Here is an 8,018-nt window from a genome sequence, read left to right as displayed (position 1 = left end):
TATTAAACTTTGATACCATGTTATAATATCCCGAACCCCAAGTGGGTACTAGGTTGACCTGTCTATATTTCAAATAAAACATGCAACGAAAACTTATACATAAATTTCGAGTACAATACCAGAGTTCTAGAACCACCATATCATATATACACATGTCTCCCCAAAACCAGGATAATACTACAGCCAAAAGTAATACCAAACGTATCCATATACATATACATACTAGTGTCTCACCAGCACTATCTTCAAACCCCACTAACTAATCCTGCCTGTAGCTTTCTAAGATTGGCTTTCTGGATCTCCTGAAATGTTAAAACATTATAGGGGTGAGACACCTTTCAGTAAGACGGGATAGATTATTATCAGTTTGTGGCAGCATGAGTTTTGAGTAGCATAACTTATAACCATTAAATAATTAACTTAAACTAGTAAATCATGTAAATCTGTACTCATATATACATATACATTTAGAAACATACATGCTTTTCTTCATAAACATTCTTTATCATAATAAATTCGTTTGAGTAAGTAAACCATCTAATATATCTACGCATACATAAAACTTTCCCTGGGACATTCATAAATCTCATCATGTAATAATCCCACATGACCAGGTTGTGGGACCCGTATGCTGGACTTAGTAGTGACCGACTTACTATGCTAAGTCAAACATAAAGTCTGTACGTACAATTGCCCACCCATCCTGGTCTGGACCCATCATGCTCTCCGCAACACTTCACGGGCCGGACCTAGGGGGTATCCTTCTCTCCACAACACTTCACGGGCTAATCGACTATCCAATACCAACACTCTATCTAAGAAGTGTGGTTGCACTAACTAATCTATACACCCAACCAGGTCCGAACCCATCTTGCTCTCCACAACACTTCTTGGGCCGGACACAGGAGGGTATCCCACTCTTCGCAACACTTCACTGATCTTGCTAGGTAGCTACGATACCGTGCTAAAAACATACATAGTCCATCTGGGTTCTGATATCATATAGTATATTTTATATATTATAACTGTAACATATCTCATTTTCATATTTATGCGTAAAATCTGTCATATTATAATTTCTAAATACTGTCATAAATATCTGATCATGTAACGACCTACTTAATTTGTCATAAAATAGAACATAATAAATAAAATAGTCAACCCGAACCCGAGGTTAACGGGGACACATCTGACATTCATAGCAGAAACCTAAGCAGCAGTAAATATAAATCATAATTCTCATAACCACAAAATATATAATACTCGAGTTAACTATAAACCAAAATACTGTGTTTATATACATCTCCCAAAAATAATATAAAAATATATCTCTAGGATCCCACATCAAAAACTTCTGATCCTAGTCTAAACTTACTCTCCTAGTGGGGTAGCTCAAATGACTCAACAACGACCTCGATCCGCCGGTCTTTCTGGGTTTCCTAAAAATTATTTAATATTCGGGCGTGAGACACTTCTCAGTAAGGGAAAATTAACTAACCACGGCTGTGTGGCAACATGAATATTTAATGCTATAAAATATATACAGTACATTTCATATGCTGGAAAACATTCATCATATCATATTGGAATAATCATATACTTTCATAATTTCTAATAATTTATACTTAAGATGAAATGTCTTATATAACTGATAATACTGAAAATTTACCCAAGATGAATAGCTAGCTGATGTCTTGTATTATCCCCCATAACGGGTTGTGCAGCCCGAAGGCGAGACCCGACAATTGCTGGCCAACCACTACCAAGTCAAAAATGTCTGTAAGTACTATGGGCCCACCATACCCTGGTTCAGACTGTCAGGTGAACGTCTACAACTCTACACTAAGAGCCACATCAACTATCCATCTCCCACCCCCTTGTAGGGCGGTTAGCACAAGTTTGAACATAATATCTGATCTATATAGCAACGGTACCGTGCCCCTGTAACTGAACTAAACTATCATCCGGGTTCTGATAATACATAATACATGATAATATACAGATTAACGTAAATAGATTGATAGCATGTTCTGTAATAACGTAAAAACATACGGCCTTGCGCCGTTTACTTTCATATTTGTGGCCTTGCGCCAAAATCATACATACGACCATGTGCTGAAATCATATATCATACACGGTCTTGCACCGGCTATCAATCATGGCCTTGCGCCGAACATTTTAAAAATATCGTTCTAAATAAATAATTCATTTATCATGTATTTGAAACCATAGTATACTACATTATCTCATAATCTGTAAAAACATGCTTCATTCGTAAAATTTCCATAACATAATACTTTTCAGGTAAAATAACATCCATGCCACACAATGCTAATTAAACCGTACGTTCCATTCTAAAAATCATATTTCCTGGCATATCATACTAATATATATACATTTCAACATAATAGCAGTATTTTCCCAAACATGCATTATTACCAATCTCTTCATATATATTATACATGCTTCCTGAAAATAAATTTATTGATAAATAATAATAATATAATTAGCATGGAAAATAATTGTTTTAGTTTATTCCCTTGCTTGACACTGAGAAGAAACCCTATAAAAATCCACTCGTCTTGCACCCGCAGGGTTCTCTATTCAATACCCTGAATTCAATAACTCCCAGAACTAAACGTTAGTATTTTTCCATGAATAACCTTTCCTATAGGTACAGGAAGACCAAATTTTGCATAAAAAGCCTTACCTCAAACCAGGGATGAATTTCAACTCGGCTCCACCAACGATTTGCTCCGGTAGACTTGGAGAGAACTTCTTTTGGAGCATTGTGGTGGCCTCAGATCATCGATCCAGCGAACGACGGAGCCGAAATTGAAGAGAGAGGAGAAAGAAACCATAGGAAGAAGAGAGAGAGGGATTTCTGCCGATTTTCCTACATAAAATATGAGGTTTGAGCTATTTATACTAGGGGCTTCATCGAAGAGCCACGTCACCTCGTCGACGAGGTCAAGAGGCAATTTGTTGACAAACTCTCCCCTTCGTCGATGAAATTCAGAGTTGCCCAAAAACCCCCTCTCGGTATCTTCTTGTCGACGAAGTGCACCTTCGTCGATGAGCTCTATATACAATGTCGTCGATGAAGCCTGCTGCCCTCTTTTCTTTTCTATTTCCATTTTTCCATTCTCTTAATTCTTATTTAAATACCATTATTTTTTGGGTCACTATAGATCACGACATAAAGCAGGCTGAAACTGAGTTGTCATGGCACTAGGCTGACTGAAAACTAAGCTATCATGACACTAGGCCGGCTAAAACTAAACTATATCATAATTTCTATAAGATTTATAACATTTTCCAAAAATCATTATCTAGCTGCACATGTTTTGTATAATCATAAAATATTTTGACATGCTTATTTATTCCATATAATATTCACACTCAGGCCACACAGTTTGAGTATTATTCTAAAATATACTATTTGCCTAGGAAAAATATGTTTCTTTAAAAAATTATTAAATCTGCTTCTAGGGTTTACTCAACTCAACAAGCTTGTTTTCCTAAAAATACACATTAATTCATAAATGCCATTTTTAAATGCCTAAATTCTCAGAAAAATCATAGATATAATTTTTGTAAGCAAATATTATATTTTAATCCGTAAACTTTCTAAAAATACTTGACATAATCTATCCCCTTACTTGAATCCTGGAGAAATGCTTGCAGGGATCCTAAAACCATGCCTACGGTATACGCACAAAACCCTGTATCCATAAACTCTAGTTTAATCAACTCAACCCCAGAATAATAGTCATTTTAACATTCCTAGGCCCACATACTTCAACGACTAATTAAACTTAAAAACATTTTCCTTACCCTAGTTTTGGAGCGGTGCCTAGAAAGCTTGAACTACGAAACTGTTCTAGTTAAACTATGAAGAATTGTCACTGGGATCCTAAAATGATGTTTCCCCTTTGATTTAGGCTTAAACTAGGCAAAAAGTTGAAGAGAGATAGAGAGAGAGAGAGAGAGAGAGAGAGAGAGAGAGAGAGAGAGAGAGAGAGAGAGAGAGAGAGAGAGGAAGAGGAAATGAAATTTCTTTAAAAAATGAGTTTGAACCAATTTATATTCTCTCATCCGCAGCAAAACTATCGATGGTCCCCTGAAACTATCGATGGTTTGGTTTTTAACCAAACCCCCTTTTCATTGTTTTACCCTTACCTGACCATAGTAACTCAAAACTGTCAATGGTTTCTTGAGCTCATCCATAACCGTCGAAGGTTTGCCCTTGCACCAATCCAATTCCTCCTTTACTTATTTTTATTATTATCATTTTTCTAGGTCTCTACAGTTCAGAAAGAAAATGCTTAAAATGTTTAACCGTACTTTCATGAATCTCCTTTGGTGATGCCAAAACTGTACCATCCTCTAAGACCATAGAATTAATCATCGAAGAATTTATTTTTGATTTATAACCGCATGAAAAAAACTTGGAATTTTGATCACCCTCCACCAACCATCGCTTCTTCACAAGCAGATAAACACGAGTTTCCTCTCTTTCTTCTCAATAATTTAGTTCATATTTTGTAACCAGGAACTCTGTCTCTACCTCCTGATTATATCCCCTTTGCAATTGCTCCTCCACATCTCTTCGAAGAAATCTAATTAAATTGGAACGATACATAGAAGATTAGCATAGCCCCGCATGGATGAAATGCACAAATCAAGAAATGGTCCAAGTTCTTCAAAGGTTCTTGAAAGAATAAAACTTTTCAATATTGAATTTTGTTGAAGTTATCTCTTAACACTGTTACATGCTAGAGTAGGTCAAGGATTCCTCTTATTTTTCTCTCTATCTTCCTCACTTTCTATACCTTTCATGCTCTTTTTACTTTGTTTTTTTTAAACCTTTTTTGACAATTTGAGGTGGTTTGGAATGGTCTATAGAAGTTACAGGCTCACCATGTGAAAAAATAAATAAAAAAATTTCCTATTTATTTAGGGTTTTTTTTTTTTGGAATTTTTTAAAGCATTCCCGAGTTTTTTATTGGAAAATTTGACTATTTTTTCAATGCTCAAATAAATTTTTCTTTTAAATAAAATATAATTTTAAATTTTTTTATAAAAGTGAATTTTGTGTGTGAACAGTTGCATGTAGCCGTGCTAATATGTTGTCATTTGTAACTTTCAAAAAAATATTAAAAAAACTAAGGAGGCACATGGATGCACACCTAAGTGTTGGTATTTTCTATAATAGTATTTCTGCAATCTTTACTCCTTTACTCCTCTAATAAGTGTTTAAAATATTTATTTAATTTTATTAATAGTTATAAAAATGGTTATGACTGTTTATATGACCATTTTATGACCGTTGTTATTAAACTATTTTTTTTCCTACTGAGATAGGTTATATTGACATGTTAATGAGAGACCAGGTGAATGATGCTAGTCAAAATTTCAACGATTGATTGATCAGTGATGACATTAGAAATCTAAAAAATAGAATTAATTATAAAGAAATGTTAAAAGTATTGTTTGATAAGTGAACTACTCTATTTTACTTGATTCAAAAGTAATTTCATTACTATTGGCCCTGGAGTAAAGTCTTGGGGGGGGGGGGGGGGGGAGGTAAATGGACTCTTTTGCGTATTTAGGCTTTTCCTCTACAAAATAATAAATTTTGGCAAGATACAAGCAATTATATCACATTATATAAAATATAAATCATGCACAAGACATAAATAAAAGAGTGTAGGGAAGAGAAGTTTAACACCAATGTTTAACATGGTTTGGTCTCTTGCATACATCTATGCCTTGAGACACACTATAGGATTCCACAATCCACTATAAACTCCTACACCGGCAGAGAAGCATTTACAACCGGGAACAAATCCCTTTCACTCACCAAGAGTTGCAAGGTTCACCAAAAATCCTTGCACTTCGGTTCACCAAGAACCTTCAACCAGGATTCACCAATAAGAACCCTTTGCGATCCAATTCACCAAAAACCTTTTACAACTTGAAGATGGAATACAAAACAATGGCTCCTTGAATGAGCTGATAATTAATACAATCAAAACCTCACACAACTCTCTCAAAGTAACAATTCACAATAAATTTAAGGAGTAAGAGAGAAGTTGAGCACTTGAAATATGAACTAAAATGCGGTGTGCTTGGGAATGATATATAAACTACTAAATCAATGTGTAAAACAAGTCTTTGGGCTTGTATGTATAGGTAAAATGGAGTACTACCCATTTTATGGCTATTGGGTATGTAAAATAATTATTTTCCTTGAAAACTAGCCATTTATAGCAGTTGGGGACTGAATCCCGACGCAAATCGTTGACTATTTGACTCAATTCGTCAACTAATTGACCCAATTCATCGACTGTTTCATTTGGGCCACATTCTGCCTGAAATAATCAACTAATTACCCCAAATTGTAAACAAATTACCCAAATCAGAAAAGTCATCAAAATAAAAGTTGTAGGTTTTTTTTTCTTAACTTTCCATAGATACCAAGATCGCCCTTTTTGGACTTTTTTAGCAAAAGTTATGCTCCAAATACCGTAGAGTGTTTAGGAAATTTGAGAGGTGCATGACTAATGTTTTAAACCTAACTAGGACCAAGTTTTTAAAAGATTATAACACTAATATGATTTAATTCTTGTCCTCATGAAAATATACTTGAATTTATTGAATCTTTAGGTACATAAAAAAGTTTTGACTCAACCAGGATCAAGTATATTAAAGTTTACAATACTAAGACCACTTAACACTTGTCCCATTTTAATCAAAGTTGAGTATAGGATATTTTCATATAAGTCATGATTTTGCCTCTGAAAAATCTTAAGTACGAAATAATGAAAAAATTATTTTTCATTTAAGTGATATCCTATATACTCTTATGTCCTAGTTTGCATATGCAATTGGCTCAACTTTTGATCAATAATCTTGTATGAAACAAAATAGCAAGAGTTACAATAGTTCTTACCTCAAACACTCCCCATTACATATAATTCTACATTAGCTTCTTTGGATGTACTTGAGTTCTTCTGAGTGAGTGTCCTTTAAATCTTTCATACTTGAATGTCTACTCAGTCCGATCTTTGCCTTTGAATCAGTACCTTCATGTATTTGTCACTTGTACCTGTACTTAACGTGATCTGTAAAGATAGGATACACTTGGAACTACAAATAGGTTAATATCGTCAAAATACATTAAATATGATTATGTAGCCACTAAGGCTAATAATTTCCTCCTTTTTGATGATGTCTAACCTATTAAGATTTTACTTAATTTTTGCATTTGAGTTTGTACTTATTATAGTTTGATATGCAAAGATTAGTTTACCTAGAACCACTAATGGATTTTTATCATCAAAACATGACAATTAAGATCATGTAGCCACCAAAGCTAACAATCTCCTCATTTTTTATGATGACAAACCATTTGTATTCTTAAAGATATTATTGAAAGCTCCCCCTTAGTTTATGCATATGGTTTGAATAAGTTATAAATTTTTCTCCCCCTTACTATATGCATATAAGGCACAATTAACTCATTTCAACTACATATTTCATATCTATTGGAGCTATAACATGCAATACATTATTAGAAAGTTCATTTAAGATAAAACAATAAGCAAATTGAACTTTCATCAGAGTTGTACTAAATACACCAATCTATAATACACTTCTCTTCACCCCCACATACCAAACACCACATAACTTCTCCCCCTTTAATCATCATAAAAAAAAGAGGTATTAATCATTTGGCTTATTAAGACCAATTTCTATGTTGGTGAGGTGAGTATGTGCTGAACCAAATGTCAACCTACCTTGGTTGATTTCCATTAACGGTTTTCTCATAAATTGTCGATGGTTTGGTGTAGAACCAAACCATTTGTTTTACTAGATTAGCTTCCTTACTCATGAATAATCATTGATAATTTTTCCAAAAGTTCTAATTGATTTATTAGACGTTGAGAGCTTATAAGTGGAGTAAGGATAAAGACTCTTATATAAAGAATAGTTAACAATGAATAAATAAG

At 34.0% G+C, this 8,018-nt stretch overlaps 1 non-coding gene across 1 annotated transcript; it reads left to right on the top strand.

The window, feature by feature from the left end:
• Positions 1 to 4,606: 4,606 nt before the first annotated feature.
• LOC131147073 (U6 spliceosomal RNA) lies at positions 4,607 to 4,706 on the top strand. Its single transcript, XR_009134599.1, has one exon. It is a non-coding gene; the product is annotated as a U6 spliceosomal RNA (small nuclear RNA).
• Positions 4,707 to 8,018: the final 3,312 nt, after the last annotated feature.

This window comes from Malania oleifera, chromosome 13 (genome assembly GCF_029873635.1).
Source record: "Malania oleifera isolate guangnan ecotype guangnan chromosome 13, ASM2987363v1, whole genome shotgun sequence".
NCBI lineage: Eukaryota > Viridiplantae > Streptophyta > Magnoliopsida > Santalales > Ximeniaceae > Malania > Malania oleifera.
This window is presented reverse-complemented; position numbering and strand designations above follow the sequence as displayed.